The sequence below is a fragment of the Microtus pennsylvanicus genome, chromosome 4, assembly GCF_037038515.1.
Source record: "Microtus pennsylvanicus isolate mMicPen1 chromosome 4, mMicPen1.hap1, whole genome shotgun sequence".
Classification (NCBI taxonomy): domain Eukaryota; kingdom Metazoa; phylum Chordata; class Mammalia; order Rodentia; family Cricetidae; genus Microtus; species Microtus pennsylvanicus.
This window is the reverse complement of record NC_134582.1, coordinates 7,859,254-7,870,828: the sequence shown is the minus strand read 5'-3', so window position 1 is coordinate 7,870,828 and position 11,575 is coordinate 7,859,254.

The window sequence follows — 11,575 nt, the reverse complement described above, 5'->3', positions numbered from 1 at the left end:
TTCTTTTGCATATGATGGGTGGAGCCAGTAGCAGCCAAGTGGGTGGCCCCGCCCATACCTACAAACCAATCAGAAGCCAGCTCTGAGAATACTGTCTTGCCATTGGGGGATAGGACTGAAACTCTAGGAACTTGGACCAGTGTGCATATGATTGACATCTCTTGGTGAGCCAACGGGATAGGATCTCCTGACATCATTCTTCTTAAGAAAAATTGTGTCACACCTTTAGAGAATTTTCATGTTAAAGTTACATCTATACCACATTGTGTAAGAAGAGGGTTAATTGAATGTATTTGCATAATAAAATATTTTTTAAATTGGGTAGTAAATGGAGAGACAGTTTTCAAAGTTTTCTGAGTCTCCATCCATGGAGAGATCAAGCCACTCGTCCACTGTAGATGTAGCAGGAGACTCATTAGAAAGTTTTGTTGAAGATTAATAGAAACACTTTCTAAAATGCTTGGCAGTACTTTTGACAAGCCTGTCTCCTATCCCCTCCCATTATGGGTCCCCGACATTTCCCATGTCCTCATCCCAAACCAAGACTTGGGTTTCCATCAACCGCCATCACCACAAGACTAGGTTCTACCCAGTCTGGTGGTGTACACCATGTTTGCTCTGCCATATCTGAAACCTTTATCCCCCTGCCTCACTTGCGCCATTTTCTACTGCTGCCTTCTGTTCAGTTTGGTCCAGTTACTAGAAATAGTAAGCACTCAGTAAGTGATCACATCAATTTTAAGTGTGTCCAACGTTGGACTGATAGAACGGAACCATAATCTGCTTTATTTCCAACATGAAGACAAGTCATAACTGAAGTAGAGCTGGCGCCTCCTGATTATTCATAAGTTATAACTTAATTTGATTGTGAAATTCCAGGAGCAGGTAAGCAGGATGTCGTATCCATCTCCCTTGGGAAACTGTGTGACATGAAAGGTTAGCTACAGCCTCCCAGCCTACCCTCCTGCAAACTGAGAAGCTCACAAATGCTCATATCACTTCTCAAAATAAGTTACTGACCCTTCTCTTTGTCTTCTCTTGATTCCTCAACCTCGGGCATCTCCTCCTCAGAACCACCATACCGCAGAAACTTTCTGGTCGCTGGTGACTTCCCAGTTTTTGAATCCAAGGACAAACTTTAGTCTTCACCTTCTTGGACCTGTCTTGATCTGGAACCACCATGGGAATTACCTTCTCTTCAGTCTTCCCCAGCCTCTGTTCCCATGCTTTCCTCCGTGGTGAATGCCAGTGTTCACTGCCTCTGCCTGTTTTTCTACATCATTCAGTACGCATTCATTCGCTGCCCATCTCCTGTGGCAGGTAGTGTACGAGATACTGGAAATCCATACCTCTCATTTCTTGGCATATTCTCCCCCTGTTAAGCTCAACTACAAACCTCACTATTTCAACTTCAAATCCTTATCTTATCAGGAATAATCGGGCAGACCAATAATCCCCAGAACCAGAGAGACTGAGGAGGTAGGAGATTACAAATCAAGATCAAACTTCTCAAAAAAATGGGAGGAAGGGAGGGAGGGAGGGAAGGAAGGAGAGAGAGAGAGAGAGAGAGAGAGAGAGAGAGAGAGAGAGAGAGAGAGAGAGAGAGAGAGAGAATTCTCCAGCTCCTGAGGAGCAGTGAGAAGGGCTATTGCACTCCTAAAATCCCTCACCACAGCACCATAGGCAGGGCATCGCTCTCCTTTCAGGACTGACTTTACAGCCCAGGCTGGTTTTGACTTACGGTTCTCCCGACTCAGCTTCCTGAAAGGTTTGAGCATATATTTATAAACCATCACTTGAGATTGCCTCTGCCAGATGTGTTTTGAGGTGAATTGGTGGGGTTGCCCATCAACTCGGGTAATGTTAACTCAGTAAACCTGCCTTGAGTTATTTAGAGTACAGCAGAAAGATGAGAACCTCCTTCATGGGAACAAACTTGTAGTTTCCTTTAAGATAGGATACTCTTGTAACAGACTGATGGTTTGCATATTTTGAGTAGAAAGCCAAAACCAGCACAGCCTAGACCTAAGAGAGGAGAGGAAAACATATTACCTGCAGCAGGTAATGAGAGGTCACTCACTATGATGAAAGCATTGTCCTCCCCAAACAAAGGCAGCATGGGGATTTCATTTGGGGAGGCTGAACTTACTCATATAGAAAAGAAGGGGCAACCACATTCCTGAGTGTGCTCATGTAGAAGTGTGTCTTAGTGAAGGCTTTGTTCCTATGATAAAACACCATGACCAAAAGAAACTTGAAGAAGAAAGGGTTTATTTTACCTTACAAACTTATAAGTTCATAACAGGGGGAGTTCAGGGCAGGACTTGGAGGCAGAGGCAATGAAGAAGTGGCACTACCCACAATGCATCAGGCCTTCTGACATCAATCTCTAATTAAGAAAATGCCCTACAGGCTTGCTTACAGAGGACTTCTGCTTCAAGATAGTATTTTCTACATGGCAGGAAATCTGCGCTCATGAGATCTCAGCAATATGGCCACCTAAACAACAGCACAGTGACAGCACCAATTAACATGCCAGTGTAGATTGGGAATGTCACAGGGCACCAGCCCTAAATGAAGAGCTACTGCTAAGTGATGACTGCTGCAAGAGGAAGCATTTCTCTTTGCCAGGGATGAGCCTCATAACTGGTTAGCTAACACCAAATGGTCAGCCTTAAAAATATGTACATACAAGTAACAGTGAATGGCCTCAGCAGGTTGTAGTTATACATTTTAATACATTATATATGTGCCTGTAGCAATAATAATTAATGAAAAAGAGACATAGGAAGTGGGAGGACATAGGAAGAGTTAAAAGGAGGAAAAGGAAGGAAAAAGTGATGTAAATACAATACTGGTAAATTACTTAAATTTTAGAAAAAGGAAGAAAAGAAAATGAGGAAAAGAATAAGCTCAGGGCAGTCCCCCAGAGGGGAGGTAGACAATGTGATTTGTGAAGCAGGAGAATAAATTGGGATGGGAAGATGATGTGGGAGTCCCCTCTGTATGCTATGTAATGTCTTATTACCACTGGTTAATAAAGAAGCTGCTTTGGCCTATGGCAGGGTAGAATAAAGGTAGGCAGGAAAACTAAACTCAGTGCAGGGAGAAAGAAGGTGGAGTCAGGGAGATGTCATGTAGCTGCCAAAGGAGAAAGAAGTGGGAACATACCAGTAAGCAACAGCCTCGTGGCAATACATAAATTAATAGAAATGGGTTAATTTAAGATGTAAGAGCTACCTAAGAATATGCCTGAGCCATTGGCCAAACAATGTTGTAATTATTATAATTCTTGTGTGATTATTTGAGTCTGTGTGGCCAGAAAATGAAAAAGCAGTCTCTGTTTACATAATGGCACCCACCGTTCAGCAACATACACCCACATAAAACCTAAGAAAGCTTTAAAAAGGTGATGTAGGTGGGTCTTCTTTCAATGTGTTACTTTCATTGGATAATTAATGAAGAAACTGCTTGGCCTGATAGGTCAGAACATAGGTGGGTGGAGTAGACAGAACAGAATGCTGGGGAAAAGGGAAGTCAGACGCCATGGAGTGAGCAGCCAGGTCAGACATGCTGAATCTGTCCCAGTAAGCCACCACCTCCTGGTGCTACACAGATTATTAGAAATGTGTTAATAAAGATGTGAGAGTTAGCCAATAAGAGGCTGAAACTAATGGGCCAAGCAGTGTTTAAATGAATACAATTTGTGTTTTGTTATTTTGGGTGTAAAGCTAGCCAAGCGGGAGCCAGGCGGGACGAAAAGCAGGCCTGCTCGCCTCATCACTACAAAAAGGGGGCTTCTAGACCCACAAAAATGGGAGTCAATTGCAACTTCTTGGTAGCCACATTTTTTTCTGACGGGCTCTGTTGATGGTCACAAGCAGAGGCACAGCTTCTTTAAGACACAGCTCCCTGGTTTGCACTGGGCACAGCACAAACAGCTCTGGCTCTTTCAGGAGATCTGTTATAGAGCACTTGAGTGGGGTTGGTGCTAAAAGTTACTTGGTGGCAGCATGGGCCAATGACGTCTGAGAGTTGGGGTGGTAAACATGGCTCCCAGAGCTGGTGGTAAATGGACCTCTGCCATGTTGGAAAGCCGACCAGGGTGGAACCAAAAGCCAACGCGGCTGCTCTGGCCCTAGCCATGCCTGCTTAACAGTTTACAACAGTGATCAAAAAAGGATTGCAAATATACAATAAAGACAGACTCAGACAGAAATAAACCTCTGAACGGGTCACAGTGTATATTAAAAAAACAATGTATGTAGGCATCAGAATAAAAAGAAAATGGGTATAGGCAGTTATAGAAAGAAATAGTTTTAAAAAATAAAACAAAGTCTTTAAAGAGATAGTAAAAGTAACATGAAAGAATACAGAGAGTTATAGATTAAAGGAGTAAGGATAACAAAATAAATTAAAAAGTAATAGAGTAAAAGAATAAGCCATGAAAAGATGGGATATACATAGAGAGTGTGGATTGTGTATATTATTGTGTTTTCTTTTGGATATTTGACTGTTAATGTGTTAACTGCTGAAAAACATTTGATTTGGGGGCTGCTAAACTAAACCAAGATATATATATTAAAGATATCTTGACTTCAAAATTTGTGTCTAAAGCTGGGCGGTGGTGGCGCACACCTTTAATCCCACAACTCAGGAGACAGAGGCAGGTAGATCTCTGGGAGTTCGAGGCCAGCCTGTTTTACAAGAGCTAGTTCCAGGACAGGCACAAAGGCTACAGAGAAACCTTATCTTTTAAAAAAAATATATGTCTAAGAATATGTTACTTTGGAAAAGAGGTTCTGCTTTTGTTTCCACAGAAGATGAAAACCTGTGAATTCCTTCCAGGATAATGTGGTTTGGTGGAACAAGACCTCCCGGGCAAGGTCTCTTTGAACCCTAAAAATATTTTGCCCAACAAACAATAGGAACCAGTTTGGAAAAAACTTTGCCCAAATTCCCAAAATGGTTGTTTATAAGTGGTTGTTTTAATTTAAAGGGGGTTGATTATAAATAGTTAATGGTCACAGTCAATTTATAAAATAAATTAATAATAAGGGGACATGATATAGAAATGAATACTTTACATTGGTATGGACTTTGGTCTACTGATACAAATTTAAAGTCAATTTTGTTATACTATAGATATATATTTCTAACCTTGTTTAAGGTATTATGTTTATGCATCTCACTTAAACATATTTTGTAGTTAAAATACAACTTAATAGCCATCTATAATAGTCAAATTTATAGTCATGTTAGATTTTCTAGGTGTACAGAGATATAATTCAGATGAATAGGTAATCTTGAAACACTTCAAAGACCTACAGATTATGACATTTAAAAGATTTTGCCGGGCGATGGTGGCACACGCCTTTAATCCCAGCACTCGGGAGGCAGAGGCAGGCAGATCTCTGTGAATTCGAGACCAGCCTGGTCTACAGAGCTAGTTCCAGGACAGGCTCCAAAGCCACAGAGAAACCCTGTCTTGAAAAAACAAAAAAAAAAAGATTTTAAGAATTTAGACTTTTCTTAACAGTTAGACATGTCTGCTCTGGCAGCACCAATTACTTCAGAGAGGTTGATGAGCACTGAAGAAACTCAATGGCATGGAATTTGCCTTCAACGTGATGAGGCTAGCCATTTTGGAAAGAAAGTGCTCTTGCCTGGACTGCTTGATATTGTAACGTATAAAAGGGACATACAGGGGCTGGAGAGATGGCTCAGAGGTTAAGAGCATTGCCTGCCCTTCCAAAGGTCCTGAGTTCAATTCCCAGCAACCACATGGTGGCTCACAACCATCTGTAATGAGATCTGGTGCCCTCTTCTGGCCAGAATATTGTATACATAATAAATAAATAAATATTTTTTTTAAAAAATGGACATACAGATCCCACAAAAAAATGACTGCTGAACTGGTGATGGAGGAAGGTCATTGGCTAATAAAGGAACTGCCTTGGCCCATTTCATTGGTTAGAAGATAGGTGGGAGGAGTAAACAGAACAAAACGCTGGGAGGAAGAGGAAGTGAGGTCAGACCCAACAGCTCTCCTCTCCGGAGCAGACGCCTCAACGCCATGCTCCCCACTCCAGGGAAGATGCACGCTATGAAGCTCCGACCCAGGATGGACTTAGGCTAGAATCTTCCCGGTAAGACCGGTGCTATATAGATGATAAGAAATGGGCTAGTCCAGGTGCGAGAGTTAGCCTAGAAGAGGCTAGGTAGAAATGAGCCAAGCGGTGTTTAAATGAATACAGTGTCTGTGTAATTATTTCGGGGCATAAGCTAGCCGAGCAGGCAGCTGGGGTGTTGGGGACGCAGCCCCGCCGCCGCTCATATTACTACAAACTGGCCTAAAGAAGGTGAGACAGTCCTTCAGGTTCCTGCTTCATGAAAGAGTCTGTCAGACATTCTGAAAGGCACAGAAGAAAGTGATTGACAAACTGCCAATCTAGTTGAAACAGTCTTTGAAATTTCCTGCTTCATGGAAAAGTCTGCCAGATACTGTGTGATTGAAGGCTGAAGACGGATGCCCCAATATCACAGAAGAATTTGGGTGACTGTCCAGGCAGTGAAATGTCTCTGTCAATTCTAGAGTTTTGGAAGTTGCTTACAATGCACTTCATGTTTACTTAAGTAATATTATATCCTTCTGGGGTCTTTGATGAAATTGAAGACAGATAGTTATAGTTTTCCTTAGTTATGATAAATGATAAAATTACATGTGAAACTTTAGACTCACAAAGAAATATTGTAACTGGAATTCTTGCTTGATACCTATTTTGTTATATGTAATTTTACTATGTTAAAGTTGAAACCTTCCTTCTTATTTAGACAGAGAAGGGAAGATGATGTGGGATTTCCTTCTATATGCTACGAATATGTTTTATTACCACTGGTTAATAAAGAAGCTGCTTTGACCTATGGAAGGGAAGAATATAGGTAGGCAGGGAAACTAAACTGAATACAGCAAGAAAGAAGGTAGAGTCAGGGAGATGCCATGTAGCTGCCAAAGGAGAAAGACACTGGAACCTTACTGGTAGGCCACAGCCTTATGGTGATACACGGCTTAATAGAAATGGGTGAGTTTAAGTTGTAAGAGTTAGCTAGGAATATGCCTGAGCTATTGGCCAAACAGAATTGTAATTAATATAGTTTTGTGTGATATCTGACTCCCAATTATTCATTGATAAAGAATAATTAGATAAACACATCAGGGTACTTTTCTCACTGTGATAAAAAAAAATCTAAAAGAAGCTACTAAGTTGAACAATGGTTAGTTTGATGGGCATCTGTAAAGAATACGTTCCAGCATGGTGGAAGGCGTGGTGGCAGGGTCTTGCTCACAACAGAGAATGCCAATCATCAGAGATGAAGCAAGAAGCAGAGCCAGGTTCTATGCCCCCAAGGTACCTTTCGTAGAGTTCCAGTGCCAAGCACATAATTTTGCTTTAATGGGATAATTGCTTTAACAATTACAGATGCACTGTCTACATACACTATGTCTGTAGCTTCAGGCTTATTTATTATTTTTTCCTCTCTAAAGTGCACATTTTCTTATATTCATGCTCCATTTGCTAATTTTGTTCATTATAAACCTGGCCAAGAGAAGTGAGTAGTAACCATGTCACATCCTCAATGCTACATTATATTGAAATTTTCTCCACCAAACATCTTAGTACATTATTTGTTGATTAGGCCTCAATGAAATTTTCAAGACTTTCACAGAACATAGCCATATTACTTCCATAATGTAACACAAATGTTCTCTCATTCAGTTTTCAACAGAATCCTCATTTTCCTTTGAAACCTCCATTGTCTGAATTTCTTTTGGCATTCTGGTCTTCCATAGTCTCACCAGAATAGCCCATTAAGTTCTGCCTAGGACTTTTCAGCCCCTATTTCCAGACTCTTCCACATTCCTCTAGGAAACCAATTCCAACAGCCTATAACCACATAACCACACTACTGCAGCAATTCCCCCAGTCTTGTGTAGGAAGTTAAGTCCTACCAGGCCAAAAGGAGACAACCTGGAGTCTGTGCTTAGCCAAAAAGGAGTGATTAAGCAGTGTTTCCTAAGTGCCTAGCAACAGATGCTGTCAGAGGCCTTGATTGAGCCTAGCCAATGAGAGATGAGCATATCAACTGTCAACAGATCAGAATGCCTGGGTGCTAGGAAGGGATATAAGTTTTTCCCTGTTAAATAAATGAGTCTGCTGTAAGCCTTCTACCTTACTTCTGATGTCTGATGTCATGCCTTTTCATCCCCTCCCCAGAGGAAGACCTTAGGACCCAGCAATAGTCTTGATACCAATGTTCTATTTTAATTGTTTTTCTTGTCACTGAGATAAAATACCTTTTAAAAAAGCAACATAAGACAAGAAGGGCTTACTTTGTCTCAAAGTCTGAGGAAACACAGTCTGTCATGCTAGAGACCACCTTACAGCAGGAACTTGCTAACATCTAGAAAGATCATAAAGCAGTCCAGAGAGGAAAGAGCGACTTTCCTATAGACATTGTATACTGTCCTAGTGACCCACTTTCTTCAGTGAAGTCTACCCATAAGTTCTGCAGCCTCCACAGTCAGCACCAGCCAGGGATCAAGTGCTCAAACACATGAATCTATGGAATACATTGTTGTAAGAAACTGCTTGTTTGCCCAGCCACCCAGATACCTGAAATAATCACACAGAAACTATATTATTTCAATCACTGCTTGGCCTATTAACTGTAACTTCTTATTGGCTAGCTTTTACATCTTAATTAAACCCATTTCCATTATTTTATACTTTACCATGAGACTCATGGCCTACCAGCAAGGTTTCAATGTGTCTGTCTCTGGCAGTGGCTCCATGGCTTCTTCCTGACTCTGCCTTCTTTCTCCCAGCATTCAGTTTCATTTTCCCTGCCTAGCTAAATTCTGCCTTGCTATAGACTCAAGCCAGCTTTTTATTCATTAATTGTAATTACAGCATACAGAGGAGAATCCCACATCATCTCCCCTTTTCTGTTTAAATAATAAGGAAGGTTTTAACTGATATGGGATTCTCCTCTGTATGCTACAAATACCATTGGTTAATAAAGAAAACTATCTTGGCCCTGCACAGGGAATAGAGGTAGACAGGGAAAACTAAACTGAGTGCTGGGAGAAAGAAGGAAGAATAAGAGACATACCATATAGCCCCACCAGACACAAATACCAGACCTTTACCTGGTAAGCCACTGCCACATGGCAATACACAGTTTAATAGAAATGGGTTAAATTAAGATGTAAGAGATAGCCAATAAGAAGCTAGAGCTAATGGGGCAAGCAGTAATATAAATAATACATTTTCTGTGTGATTATTTTGGGGCTGAGCAGCTAGGCAGCCAGGAACCAACAAGCGGCCTCCTCCTTCAACATTTAACTTTAACAATTAAATTACATATAACAAAACAGGTATCAAGTAAGAATTATAGTTATAACATTTATATCTACTTTATCTTTTATCATAACTATGAAAACTATAACTATAAATTCTTCAATTTCATCAAAGACTCCAAAAGGATATAATATTATCTAAGTAAACAGGAAGTGCATTGTAAACAACTTCCAAAACTAGAATTGACAGAGACATCTCACTGCCTGTACAGTCACCCAAAGTTTCTCTGTACCATTGGGGCATCCATCTTCAGGGTACAGGCCCAAAGTATCCAGCAGACTTTCCCATGAAGCAGGAAATTTTGAAAAAAGCTCCACGTATATTGCTAGTTTGTCAGTCACTTTCTTCTGCGTTCTGCAGAATGTATAGTAGACTCTTTCATGAAGCAGGATTCCCAAAAGATCCATTAATCTTTAGGCAAGTTCAGCAGTCATTTCTCTGTGGATTATGTCCAGTTCACACAGCATACCACCAAGCAGTCCAGGCAAGAGCAGTTTCTTGCCCAAATGGCTAACAAACTCCATAAGGAGCCCCTTCAATGCCCATCTTTGTCTTGAAGTAGCTTGGTACTGTCATGAAAAGTCTTAAGTTCTTAAAACATTTTAAATGCCATATTCTGAAGGTCTCTGAAAGATTTGAAGAACACCTGTATAATTGAAGTATATCTCTGTACATCTAGAAAATCTAACTAAGATGACTACAAGCTTGATTATTATTGATGACTCTCTATTTACCTATCTTTCTTAACTATACATTACATTTTTAAATTAGCTGCACAATCACAATACTTTAATCAAGAGTGGAAATATACCTAGAACAAAATTGATCTTAAATTTGTATCAATAAACCAAGATCCATACCAATGCAAAGTATACATCTCTATAGCAAATCCCCTTTAGATGTAAACAAACATTTATAAATGATGTTTGGGAATATGGGCACAGTTCTCTTCAAACTTCTTCCTGCTATTTACCAGGTGAAGTAATTTTTTGAGGGATATTCAAGGCAAACTTTCAAGGGGTCTTGGTCCATCAAACCACATTAGTCTGGATGAATTCCACAGGCTCTCATTCTCTGTGGAAACAAGAGAAGAATCTCTTTTCCAAAGCAACATATCCTTAGACTCAAATTTTGAAATCAAGATACCTTTAAAGCATATATGTTGGTTTGGCTTAGCAGCCCATACAATGAAATGTCTCTCTGTACTTAACTCCTTCATACTAAAAAAAAAAAATTGAAAGAAAACATAATAATATACATAATCCAGACTCTCTGTGTATATTCCATCTTTATGTGGCTTATTATATTTTTTTACTCCTTTTAATCTATGACTATCTTTTTATAACTCTTTGTGCTCTTTCTTCTCACTCCCAAGCCTAGGTACATTTATCCAACACTGTGACCCATTTATAGGTCTTTTTTACTAATCTGTATTTATTGTGTATCTGTAATTATTTTCTGACCAGAAGCACTTCTTAAAATGCTAAGCAGCAACTAAGGCTGCTTTGCCTTTTGGCTCCACCCTGTCCAACATGGTGGAGTGGAGGTCTGTTTAGCATGAGCCATGCTCACAGCCCCATTTTTAGGTACACAGCCAGACTATGTTCTCAGTAAGCAAGATGTAGCACTCTACTCACAGACCCCACTCAAATTCTCTGTAGCCAGACCTCCTGAAAGACTTGGAGCCATTAGTGCTGGTGAACCAGGAAGTCACTGTTTTTTTTAAGAAGCCCTGCAGTTTTATTGTGCCCCAGGGTGCCTTGCTACTGCAAGCCTATCTAGAAAAAAAAAATTGTGACTACCAAGAAACTGTGCTAAACTCTGTTCTTTTGGTCTAGAATTCCTTTTCAAGCTTTCTCAGGATTTATGGAGATTTAGCTAGCACACATTGGAGAGTGAATTTGTTGTAAAAAGCCACTTGTTTGTTTTCCTGGCCACTCAGACTCCCAAAATAATCACACAAAAACTATATTATTTAAATCACTGCTTGGCCTATTAGTACTAACTTCTTATTGGCTAGCTTTTACATCTTAATTTAACCCATTTCCATTATTTTGTATTTTTCCATGAGGCTCATGGCCTACCAACAAAGTTCCACCATGTCTGTCTCTGGCAGCAGCTCCATGGTTTGTCCCCAACTCTGCCTTCTTCTT